Below are 13643 nucleotides of genomic sequence, written 5' to 3' on the forward strand. Positions count from 1 at the left end.
ATTGTGGTAGTAAGCCGTCGGCGAAAACACGCAATACAGCCGATGTCACGAAGCACTGATGCAAAACACACGGCAAGCAGAATCAGCACAGCTAAATGACTCCAATTAATATCCAGTATAAATGTACAGAACGGCTTTGAATGACGCACAAGTGGCATAACGAACCCACGACCGAGACATTGGGGGCGGCAGTGGCCGTTTTTTAAAACTTCCTGCCTCCCAGTGTTTCCAGCACAGAATCAGATGTCCGACAAATTTGGATTGTGTCGCCGAAGTGATCGCAGCGCGGTGGCTCTGTGACACCGCTGTGCAACGCCGGCGTTTCGCTCCTGCTGCTGTCAGTATACCTGCTGCGCGAGCATAGAATGGCTTCCTGGCGTCGTGTGCGCGCCCCGTATGGAAAACAATAACACGCCCTTGATTGTTGAAGTTCTGATGCGAAATTATTTAATATCAAATATTATTTATATTATTATATATAAATATATATATATATATATATATATTATATATAAATATATAAATATTATATATAATATTATTTAATTAACTTATGTTGCTTCCAACGAGTTCGATTTGTCTGTGGCGTCTTTTATTCGCTAACTCCGGCGGCCGACGGTAACCGCACTTTTAACGCGTCGTTTGGCATTTTATGCACTTTTAGACAAAAAGATCTAGAAAAGTTCTTGAGTTAGACATTCTGAATGTGTTTACCAAAACACACTCTAGTGACACCAGTAGTGGGTTTTGCCGCAGATAGAATATATACTAGCATATTCCAAGTGCGGAGGTTTTGTTTAGAAGAAATTCTATCTTCAGTCTTGTCATAGACCAAGACGTCTATAGCCGTTTGTAGCCGTTTCAAGAAGTTTTTAAGAGGTTCTGTGTTTCGTGGGATATGTGTTTATGCTTACGTTCGCACTCCTTGCGTAATAAGACTCCCAGAACTTCCACAATAGAAAGTAATTTGCAACACACAAATGCAAAGAACACAGACATATGTCTCGTTTTCAATTCGGCCGTCATGCAAATGGCATATAGCGCGGAAAAAACGGGAACATGCTGTGTTTAGCGTCGTAAACTTCATGCTAGGCAAGGAGCTAGCACACCACAGTCCCGCGACAGCCGCTAATGAGACCAAGACGGGAGCACATGTCTGCGAACGCGCAAACCCTAAGCCACTCTGCTCCTCCGCCACCCCCGCTGCACGGCTGCACCACTCATTTCAAGCACAGCACACCAAACACACATTCAGCGCTGAACAGTGCGCGGTCGACGCAGTTGCATTTACATGACTTGCAGCGAGCAGCACATCCTTCGATGTCCGTTAAGCAAAGTCGGACACGGCGACGCCACGTCGCGGTTCGCAGAACTTCGCTGCCGAGGCGCTAGGCCACTTCGATATTTCAATAGTAACCACCGCCAGGTTCTCAAGAAAGCACGGGTCACACAACGCAGATTCTGCAGTGCCAGAGCTCGCCGAGGCCAAAGCCGCACTGCCGCACCGGCACTACTCACGGCTTTCCGCCAAGTAACACAGAACCTACAACCAACACACAAGCAACGCACGCACGATCACATGAGCAATGTTGAACAACGCGCGGTCCAGAGAACGATCACGCCGAGGACGAACATGCCACGGCGTCGCTCGGCGCCAACATCGTGCCGTCTACGATACTGTCCCTAGGCACCTAGGATCAGGTCACGTGCGGGATTTTTGTACGACAATAGATGGATGGGTGGATGGATGGATGTTGTGAGCGTCCCCTTTGGAACGGGGCGGTGGGTTGCGCCACCAAGCTCTTGCTACTATGCTGCCTAATATACTACCTAGGTTAACCAATGAAAAAAGAAAAAACACTATGAACTACCGCGTCCAACCTTTCTGATCCCCTATTGCGAATTGTGCCTTTGTACGTCTCCGTCTTTTGTCGTTTCCCTACTTTTCTTCCACCAATCCTCCAATCGCCTCTTACTAATGTCTATTGCGGACATGTTTGCTTTACCACTGCTCCCGCTGAACCCAAGGGCTTCAAGGAGGCCAGTGGTGCCTAAATCGACCGCTGGGTAGACGTCTTCACATTCTAATAAAATATGCTCCATCGTTTCCCTAGCTTTACCGCAGCAAGCACATGCTTCTTCTTCCTTTTTATATCTCGCTTTATAGGTGCGTGTTCTAAGGCATCCCGATCTCGCTTCGAAAAGTGATGAGCTTCCCTTTGAGCTATCATAAATGGTTTCTTTCCTGATTTCGTTTTTTCCTCTTAAGTAGTTACTCATGGCAGGTTTCTTTTCCATTGCCGCCACCCATGAGATTAATTCAGCCTCTCTGACTTTCCGCTTGACCTTCCTTGTTGCTGTGTTGCCCACCCCACAGGCCGCATACTTGCTGGTAAGCTTCCTAGTTCTTTTCCTCCACTGTGAATCAATGTTTTGCCTGTACAGATACCTGAACACTCTCCCGGCCCATTCACTTTCTTCCATATTCCTCAGCCGTTCTTCATACTCAATTTTACTGCGAGCTTCCCTCACTTCAAAACTAGTCCAGCCCATATCCCCCTGCACAGCTTCATTTGTAGTCTTCCCGTGAGCGCCCAATGCGAGGCGACCCACTGACCTTTGGTTCCCGTCGAGTCCTGATTGTACCCCTGATTTAAAGCAAACAACCGCATTTCCCAAAGTAAGTCCTCGAACCATTACCCCTTTCCACATACCTCGGAGGACCTCGTACCTATTGTGTCCCCATAGCGCTCTGTGCTTCATTATGGCTGCATTTCTCTTCCCCTTGACTGTTATGGTTTTTTCCTGTGTTTCCATATATCCATTGCCTTCGTTGATCCATATACCAAGGTATTTATATTCTGTTACCCGAGGTATTTCTTGGCCCTGTATCTCCACTGTCTGTTCACTGTTTTCATTGAATACCATAACACCTGATTTTCTAACACTAAATTTCAAACCTAAATTGTTGCCTTCCTGCCCACAGATATCAGCCAGACGTTGCAAATCGCTTTGCTTGTTAGCGAGCAACACAATGTCGTCCGCATAAAATAAACCTGGGAGTTGCTGCTCTATTACTGTACCTGCCTGTTTGTATGAGAGATTAAACCCGATATTATTTCCTTTCAGCGCCCTCTCCATCCTCACCATGTACATCATAAACAGCAGCGGGGATAAAGGGCACCCTTGCCTCAGTCCCTTGTTGATATGAACTTTCTCCGCGCTCCTCATCCCTTCCCATTCAATGCAAACGGTATTTTCTAGGTAAATCTCTCTCAAAAGCTGTATACAATCGTTACCTAAGCCTTCCCCTTCCAGAATATCCCACAAAATGTTGCGGTCTACGTTGTCGTGGGCTCCTGTAATATCTAAAAAGGCCACATACAACAGTCTGCTTTCTGCTTTTGATATTTCAATACACTGAGTAAGAACAAACAAGTTATCGTCCAAACGCCTACCTATTCTGAAGCCATTCTGAAGCTCTCCCAAAATGCCATTATTCTCTGTCCATGCTTGAAGCTTTAATTTGATTGCCTGCATTGCTAGCCTGTATATTACCGATGTAATGGTCAACGGTCTATACGATTGAATTCTGTCTTTCTCCCCCTTACCTTTATAAATTAAATTCATTCTACTCTGTCGCCAACTGTCTGGTATCCGTCTATCTTTTAAAGTTTTTTCCACTGCTTTCACCAGAGCTTCCTTACTTTTTGGTCCCAGTTCACTTATTAGCCTAACGGGAACCTCGTCTAGCCCTGTGGCTGTGCGCTTAGGAATTTTTTCTTCCGCTTTCTTCCAGTCTAAATTTGTCAGCACCAGCTCCTTTTCCACTTAGGTCTCTTTCATGCTCTTTTTTTTTCTTCAAATACAACCTCGTCCTTGCTTGGAAAGATTCGGCTGTTACTTTTTGTATGTAATTTATTGCCGCTTCTCCTTCCAGTCTGTTTTCATCTTCGTCTAGGATATGCTTGTATTGTTGTTGACTTCCTGCCTAATAATTTTATGTGATTCCAAAATATTCTAGGTGCGGCCTTCATTTTCTCGCGTATTGCTGACAACCAACGTTCACTTTCACCTTTTAATTTTGCTTGCACCAGTATTTGAACCATAGACTTTTTCACCCGGTATATTTCCCATTTACTAGTTACTTCATCCTGTGACAACTGCGCCTTCTTTGCCTGCCTGTGCTCTCGAGATGCTTTCTGTCGTTCGGCGATCGCTTCTCGTATCTCCTTGTTCCACCAGCTTTTTGGTTTCTTTTTTCCTTTCCAACCAACATGTTGTTTCTCTTTCCGTATTTCTGTCGTTATTACACTTAGAAGCTCACCATATTCCCACTCTTTACTTGGCCATTTGCCAAGTTCTTCCTCAACTCTAGTGATTGTATTTGCTATTTGTTCAGCGTTCAAATTTGGACTGGCCATTTTGCTCTCCTTGCTCTCTTTCCCAACTACATATCCCATTTTCAATATGATGCGTTTATGGTCACTCCCTATGCTGTTAAACCCTTCCTCATCGATGACCATTTCTCTCAACTTATCATGAATTCCTTCTGTCATCAGACAGTAATCAATGGTTGATTGCCGGTGTCCCACTGCCCACGTGACCTGTCCTTCACACTTAGGCCCTGTATTCACGATCACGAGGTTATGTTGCTCACAACGGTCCAGCATTGACTTCCCGTTATTGTGGTATAGCCATCTAAATCCTGTATGTGGGCATTCATGTCACCTAATAGGACAATTTCAGCACCACTCCCGAAACCCTTAATATCAGCGCTTATGCATTCCACTAACTCTTTATTCTTCTCTGTGCAATTTTTTCCGGTCCACAAATACGTAACACCCAGCCAAGTTTCTTTCCCACTCATTGTACCTGATAACCAAAGATGCTCTTGACATTGTGAATTTACTCTTTTCCATTTGGCTCCCTGATGGATGAGCGTTCCGACTCCCCCTCCCTTTCTTTCCGACTTAGTTCTGTTGCACCCTTCTCAAACATAATTCTGAATAACTGGCGGCTCTTCTGAGTCTCTAAGGTGCGTTTCTGTAACCGCATACACCCCTATTTGTTCTCTGTGTAACTGCTCCTCAATCTCTGCCCACTTTTCCTTTCTTCTGCCGCCCTGCATGTTTATGTAGCCTATTGCATGGCGAGCTCTTTTTCTTGTTTTCCTCCTTTTTCTATTATCGACGGCGATGCTCTTCTGATGTTCCCCTAGGGGACCTTCTTCATTACTATCTACTCTGACCTCCTGAGCGCCTGCGGGCCCCCTAAAAAAGCAACAGCGCGACCACCAAGTCGCCAACCCACTTCTCGTGCTAACCTGTAATTGAAGTGGACCCCGTCTCGTTTAAAACCACCACAACTTCTCACTTCGCTGTTTACTTCGACAACCTCGAAGCCTTTCTCTCGGCTCATTTTCCAGATTGCCTCATTAGCAGCCACTACGGCTCTTTGTACGTGACTGTCATGCACAGGCACCTCCGGTACCGTGCACACCACGATCTGCACCTGAGGGGATAGCTCACGCAAGTTGTCCACCCCCTTCGCCAAGCGCTGGGCTAGTCCTGGCCCTTTCTTGTTTAGGACGTCATTTAGCCCACCTGCTACTATGACGAGGTTTCGCGCGTGGGCATTTTCCGCGAGCTTTTCTTTTGCTCGCTCCATGATAGAACCAAGTGTGCGCCCTGGAAATGTCCCTACCGCCACTCTTCTGTCGCCTTTCACCCTCTCCACAATTGCTTTTGAGCACCCAGCCAGGTTTGAATCGCCACTGATAATGACCATTTCACTTTCTCCTACCTCTCCCTGCTTCCCTTTGTCATTTTCCGTGTGATTCGGAATCGACAAGGGGGATTGTCTCCTGGGCCCCTGCTTTTTCCGCTTAGCGGCCTCAAGGTAGGCGCTGCTCTTTCCAGCTAACCCTTCATCACCCTGCCTGCGTTCGACGTATTTCTCTGACCCTGCCTCGCGTCGGGGGTCTGCGTTCCATTGTCACGCACATCGTCATTCACAATGGCGGCCCTGTTCAGCTTTTCCTCGGCTGCTTCAAGCCTTTTTTCAACTACCTTCCTTGCCTCACGCTCACTGTTTAGCTCATTTTTGAGCTCTTGCACCTGTTTGAGAAGCTCTTCCTGGAAAGCCTCCATTTTCTGCAGCCTAGTCTCGACATCACATTGTGTGCCGGTTGTTTCGACGCCCTCTCCATTCTCCCCCGTTTCCTCACCTGCCTTGAGGGACCCCCCCCCCCGTACTGCCTGCTTTACCGGCTTTCTCGCCATGTATTGCACGGCTTTTTGCAAATACTATAATACTATATCAATGCAGAGCACGTGCCTTTTAGAAAAAAACGATACGCACAGGATCCAAATCCTCAAAATGCCGCAAAGCAACTGTCACCACTGTTTCAAAAATAAGCAATGTCGCGGAGACAGAATGTATGACACGCTCTCGCACGCGCTCAACCACGCGGCCACGCTCTCACTTTTCTACCAAACACGCACAGTAAAACCGCTAATAGCTATTTGTCTTGCCACTTCCAAGCTACTAGTTAAAGACTACAAACACTTAACGTCCCACCCGGCTGCACGTGTTGGAACACGTGGCACGAAAGGACGCTCTAATCATCCTGCAAAACAAATTTACACGAAGCGCACCCGAAATACGAGAGACAAAAAAAGGGAAAGAAAAGGAAAACCCCCCGATTACTATTTAAATGCAAAAAACCAGCAAATAAAAAACAGAAGCAAGCTCAAAGCATGCACAAAAACTTATGATTTCGTCGTCGCCACGGAGCCCCGAAAAGCACGTCCATCCGTCACAAAATCCGCCACCAATCCAAAGGGTGTAACTTTGCCTACACTCTTAGGCAAAGTTACACCCTTTGGCTTGCCCCTTCTGCCACACAACAATAATCGTTATCTGCCTTGATGCACGCCAGAATAGCGCCCTCTATGGCGGTGCCCAATGTTGACTACGAACATGGCAGGCCATCGAGCCTGGCGGGCCAACGAAGATTATGCCTGAGGGGGCGTCACATGCTTGTTACAATTTGTGCTAATAAAAATACTTCCCCCCCTCCTCATTTGCATAGAAAAGTTAACTTAAGTTGCCCTCCCCCCCCCCGAAAAATTTCTGGGTACGTGCTTGTTGCCCACATCTTCTTTAACGCTGCGAGACCAGTTCTTCCAATCACGAACGGCATGAGCGTTATCAGCATAAAAGATCATGCTCGACAGGAAAGTAACGAGCGCAGCATTTTCAGGAAAGGAAACTGAGGCAAAACAGATGAGGATTATCGTTATGTGGCAGATATACACCCCAAAGGGTGCAGCCGTTTTTAGTGTGAATGAGCATTCCGGCTCCTCCTCCCCTTTTTTTTCGACTTTAATTCTGTTGTACCATTGTATGTGTGTGTGTGTGGGGGGGGGGGGGGCTGTCTACCTAAAATGCAGGTCTTGAAGGCTATTATTGCGCTGTTTGAAAATGCCGGATGCGATTACGAGAGCAAGAAGCACGCCAGGTTCGTTGTTTGCTCATTTCAATCCAATCCAGTGTTGCCAGGTTTGGCTATATATAGCCCAATTGGGCTACAGAAAAAAATCTTTGGCGTCGACTTGCTGGGCGGGTTGGTTAGGTGGCTATATTTGGGCTACTGAAAATCTGCGACTTGGCTTTGTTTGGGCTATAAGTAGCACCTTAATCCACTCTCCAGTGGTGACTCTCATCGAGTAGAAACAAATCTCCAAGGCTATGTTTTAACAGGCTTAGCCGGCAGCGCGACTGTGCGAGTATGCGCGAAATGCCGCCCCCCTCAGTGCATCGTTCTCTGAGCCGATGAATTTTATCCTTGACGCATTTAAATTTACACAGCACTTCACCATGCTAACATTTACGCCAGCAACGTCGTCTCATCTTCGTCTTATCCCGACACCCGATCAAAGGGCGTCGGGATGAGCCTCGGAGTGGAGGGTGTTTCACAGTACACTGTACACTCTTAGGCAAAGTTACACCCTTTGGCTTGCCCCTTCTGCCACACAACAATAATCGTTATCTGCCTTGATGCGTTTCCTTTCTTTAACGCTGCGAGCCAGGGACTTTCCAGTAACGAACGGCACGCGCGTTATCAGAAGCGGCACTCCAAAGGGTGTAAACTGTTCTAAGCTGATAACGCGCGTGCCGTTCGTTACTGGAAAGTACCGGGCTCGCAGCGTTAAAGAAAGGAAACGCATGAAGGCAGATAACGATTATTGTTGCGTGGCAGAAGGGGCAAGCCAAAGGGTGTAACTTTGCCTAAGAGTGTAAGAGTGTACTAACATGGCTATGCTCAGAACGGAAAGCAATGAAGTCGCGCGATTGTGGCGCCACCACGACAGAAGGGCAACACGGGTAGATGACATGCTCCAGTGTGTCCATGGCGAAGGCGTCTGGTTGAATTAAGTATCAAGCTGGGCATAGCTTTGGACCTACACCGCATTTTTCACTACAAGCTATGTATTGCCACTTTCCTTTGCGTGCGAGATGAACTTTTACGCAATAGCGTTAAGGGCCCCGCGTCACAGAAAATGCGGCGTCGGCGCCATTGTATGTGTGAGAAATATGATCCCGAACCATGTAGGCCCTTCACCTGGCGCATATGCGTGACTGAAATAATTGAATTTCTCAAAGTAAAACGTGTGAGAAAATTCGTAAAGTACGACTTACACTCAACCTGCTGACATGTTAGCGTTAAATTGTAATTTGAATATACGAGAAAACATGTTTGTTACGCGGAACCTCGAACCCAAACCCTTTTTCCAGCTGCCGTTCCACATCTTATTAGGACGGTCATGTTCTTGGCTTCGTGGTGCAGTGCTAAGCGGGAGAGGAGACACAGGAAAAAACGACAAGCGGTTACTGCTAAGTAGAGCGGCGCGCCCCGCTCGGTCGCTCGCCTCCGCGGCAGCGCCTGCCGTGAGGGTGGAATGAAAACCAGAAAGCTCGCCTTCGTGCATATTGGTCGCCTCCAGCGTTTGCAGGTAAACATTATGATTACATAAGCTGCCGTTACCGGGAAGCGTGGGAAGCAGTCGGGGATCTTTGAATGCTATCGCGTTCCACTCTTAAAGGCAGAAAATTAAAGGGACTGAGAACCAATTTTCAGGGTACCTATATTTTAATGCAATGGAAAGCTTACCAGTCAGCGTGTCTAATCAAGAAGTGGTAACGCGGAAAACGCCATGTAGCATTTTTTATCAGAAAAAGTCCAATCATCCAGCGCCGGCTCTAAAGCAACTTACGCTCCTATTACTGCACCAGACGTATCATGACCACATTCATATCTATACCGATGGTTCAACCTCACCTACCAGCTGAAATGCCACGTTCGTCGTTCCAGCTAGGCAGGTTATAGTTAGATTCAAATTGTCACACATGACTACTTCTACGTCGGCAGAACTCGCAGCTCACCATGCCGCTATGACGTACATCACCGAACAGCCAACAGAGAAGTGGGTCGTATTTTGTGATTCTAAGGCAGCACTTCACAGTATCAAATCTGCGTTATATCACAGAAATGACGAGCAGATGATATCTTACGTCAGAGAAGTGCACCACCAAGCTCTGGAAAGAGGACACCACAATATATTTCAATGGATTCCTGCTCACTGTGGCATCGTCGGCAATAACCTAGCTGGCAAGGCTGCCCGGTGTGCCCACGAAGATACCAAGATGCGTCCAACACCTTTGGCGAGGTCGGACGCTGCCAGGGAACCCCGCCTACTTGCACGCAAGAAGTCACTAGATCTCTGGATTTCAAGTGCCTTCAATTACAGATTACGCAAACTGGACCTAACGCTACGGCTACAACTACCATCTAGCCTTTCCCGCGGCGAAACAACCTTGCTGTGCCGCTTGTGGCTGAGAGTGGCGTTCACGAACGCATACTCCTACCGTATGGGAATGGCCGAGAGCCCGATGTGCGACTCCTGTGGGTGCGAGGAAACCATCGAGCACCTATTGTGTACCTGCCCTCGCTACAATGTCCAATGCCTCTCTAGCTCTGCGGGCAACTTTACATCGATTGGACTCGAGACCGTTCACCGAGTCAAAGATACTCGGGCCGTGGCCACACCCGTCACTGGCTCGAAAAGCGATTCGTGCACTAGTGCAGTACTTGAAGTGCACCGGTTTAAGAGACCGTTTATAGTGTCTTTGGGTATGGTGTCCCTCCTACACGTACTCCGTGCTTACTCTCTCCCTTTCTTCTTCTTTCTGTTCCCCTTCCCCCCCCCCCCCCAGTGTTGGGTAGCAAACCGAATGCTGCTCTGGTTGACCTACCTGCCTTTCCTATCCTTGTTTCCTTTCTCTCTTCTTTATCTGCAGTGAGGATGTAGTCGTTCACTGAAAGCTTGCTGAAAGCGGCGATAGGGGAGCGCGGTAGCGATTATACGCCGGCATTAGTGGGAGGCAGACGACAAGCGCGGCCGTAACTGTGACAAAGTATTTTGTCTAGCAATTCGACGTTCCTGCGATTCATGTTTTCCAAAGTGTTAAGTATTTCTGGGGTAATATCTACGTGTTTTCATTGTTTCCTGTCCAACTGATTTGGTATTTAATTCTTTCCTTACCAAGGGGGGGGGGGGGGGGAATAGGTGTATTTTGTAGGTTACACCAGATTTTTTTCTGAAAGGAGTGCTGCTATAAATATTTTACGTAATGCATAAACAAAGAGCAGAATGAATGCACTTTTCACGTATAAAAGTTTTATTAACGAGATGTATGTCATAAGAGAGACAAATTGCCAGAATCAAGATTGTGGGATGAAATTGAACAAAGTTCGTAAAGACACGCTTGTATCTACTAAGAAAAATATGTAAAAAAAACTATGAGATATACAAAATGTACTACAGTGTAATGAGCGCAATTTTCGAAAAAAAGTTAAAATTTTTCAATCATCCAACTAGAAAAGTTTAACAGCAAGCACTACAGCAGGACGTGCCGGCCTGCGGCCGCGCATGTTCCGGGCTAGTTTGCATCGTCGTCGCTATCAGTGTCAAAGTCAGACGAATGGGCAGCACCTGAGACTCGCTGCTGCTCGATCCATCGAGAAAATCAGCCGCAGACCCACGGGGATCGCGACATCTTCGCTCTTTCGAAGCACATGCACCGCTCCCGGAGGCGGCCATCTTTGCTTCCTGCTTTGATGATCGCGGAACTAGAGTGTACTAGAAAGGTTTCGAGTGGGCCGAATAACCGGCTCCGCGCTTGCTAGGAGGTGAGGCGCTCCGCGTTGAAAATGCTGCGGTGGCGCTGCGGTCGAAGTGGATTGGGTTGCGCCGGAGCAGACGAAGCGTCAGGAATGTTCTCGAGCAGCTAGCGGCGGCGGTTTTCTTTGCGTAGCTCGTTCTTTTGTGATCACGTTTTTATCCTGCAGTTACCATCAAAGTGTGTGGCATGCCTAATCGAAGGCATCGTCACTGCTACGCACCGGGATGTCGCACCGGCTACGCGGGCGTCCCAGCCGAGAAGAAGCTGTCGTTGTTCAGCGTCCCGAAAGATGCGGTTCGAAGGAAAGCCTGGGAGCGGAACCTCCATCGCGCTGACAAGCCTCTGGATGAGAACTGCGCAGTTTGTGAGCTGCACTTTGAAGAACGGTACATACTTCGTGACTACGTGCACGTAGTGGCCGGCAAAGAAGTGAGAATCGCACGCGGAGTGCCCGCGCTCACACCGGAAGCAGTGCCCACGCTTTTGCCCAATACGCCGAAGTATTTGAGCTCAAAGGCACCCCCGAAACGTGCACCACGCAAGCGTGACACGTCTACCGTGCTCGAAAGCCCGGGCTGCAAAAGGAAGAAAGCCTGCACGAGTGTACCTACGGCCGTGCACGACAGTGGAAACTGCGACGGCGAGTCGGCAGTGGAGTGCACGCAATGGCCAGCTCTTGACTCAAACAATCTCAGGGACCTGAAGACCCCTTCAGCGTACTGGTCAGTGCATAATTTTTCCGACTACGAAGGCACTGTTTATGCACTGTCAAGCTTGGAAGCAAGTTCTGGCACGGTGACCTCTGAAAGGGCTGTTCTGTTCAGCTTGAGTGCGACCGAGATTACGTACAGAACATTCCTCAAGCGAAAACTCGTTGCTGAAGGTGTCTGTGACACTGACAGGTGTCGCAGGTGTCTCTCGTCGCAGGTGTCTGTGACACTGACAAGCAGTACTGCTGGTTGCTTTCGCGAAATAAATGTTGACATATTTTGCATTTGAGTTGTTGCCATCAGTGGTTTATAATATACATCATTCCTGTCCAATTATTGGCATGTTTCACGGCCTTTTATTGCCATAACCAAAAATGTATTCATCCTTGTGCAACACCAAGAAAATATTTTGCTTGTACAACAGAACTTTGGTCAGTGATAGCCTGCCTGCTCACAACGAAAAGGTTCAGAGAGAAGTAAACTGAGCGCTGAGTGGTGTTCGAATCCCAGTCTTGCACTCAGCTGTTGCGATTTGCGTACGCGGGGGCCCTTGAGCGCTCCGACTTTGTAAGATTTCTCGACTCTGCGATTCCAGACTTTGATTTGGAATCGCGCCCGAACGCATTCCTGCGCTTTATTTTTGTGCGCGTCCATGCATTCCGCGTAAATCTATTTCGTTCTCGCGCTGACAGCATGCTTTCGCGATTCCACTGCCTAATACACATCGTCTGGTTAAGGACTTTTTTTTATTACCTTTCCATGACGACGGATATTTCATCAGTATTCGAAGAACAAAAGTTATGGTAGACTCCGTGTAAGCTGCCAGGCCAGACATACACGCGAACTTGTGGAGTGCGCGGCAGTTGCAACTCGCCTGACGCGCACACGGAGGGGACGGTCAAGCGACTACAAGCGTTCCGAAACACCACGGGGCCTATCTTGTGCCGTACTGCGCCAATGACCCCTCTTTGAATAAAAAGAATCAACCCGTACAGCCAAGACGCCGCAGAAGGGGCCGCAGCGCACAGCTTGCGCCGCGTCTGCCGGCGCGCCCAGCCAATCCACTTCGATCACAGCGCCCTCTATTCTCTCCACAGCCAGCGCCTCGCTTTGAGCGCCTCGTTCGTCTCACTCAGATGGCGGAACTTCGAAGCTTTCGAAGCGCATTCAAAAATGACCACCTGGCGTCAAAAAATCTAACTGCTCAGAAAAAAAAAAAAAAAAATGTGGACCTCCTCCTTCACGTCCAATGGCGCAGTGTGTCCGTGAGCGGTGCGTAAGGTCCCTAAAGCGGCGTTTTAAACAATCTGCAGGGGGCGGCCATGTTTCCTTTCTACTTTGACGATCGCGAAATATCAAAGCGCGCTCAAAAATAACTTCCTGGTTGGAAAAAAGCGAACTGCTTACAAAACAAAAATATAGTTTGCCTTGTTCACGTATAATAGCGCAGGGTGTCCGTGAGTGGCGCGAAAGGTCTTGAAAGCGGCGTTTCAAACTAACGTTATGAGATAACCATGTATTTGGGCGCGGTAGGGAAAGAGTTAAACAGTAAAAGCGAAACCAGTCGGATTGAAAACAAAACGACGGTTACCACGTGACACGAAGTTCAGCGTGTCGCCTTAGCCATGCGTGCGCTTTTGATTTCCGAAGCATAGAATAAAGCACAATGTCTAATATTATAGC

This window comes from Dermacentor andersoni, chromosome 3, assembly GCF_023375885.2.
Source record: "Dermacentor andersoni chromosome 3, qqDerAnde1_hic_scaffold, whole genome shotgun sequence".
In the NCBI taxonomy this organism is placed as follows: domain Eukaryota; kingdom Metazoa; phylum Arthropoda; class Arachnida; order Ixodida; family Ixodidae; genus Dermacentor; species Dermacentor andersoni.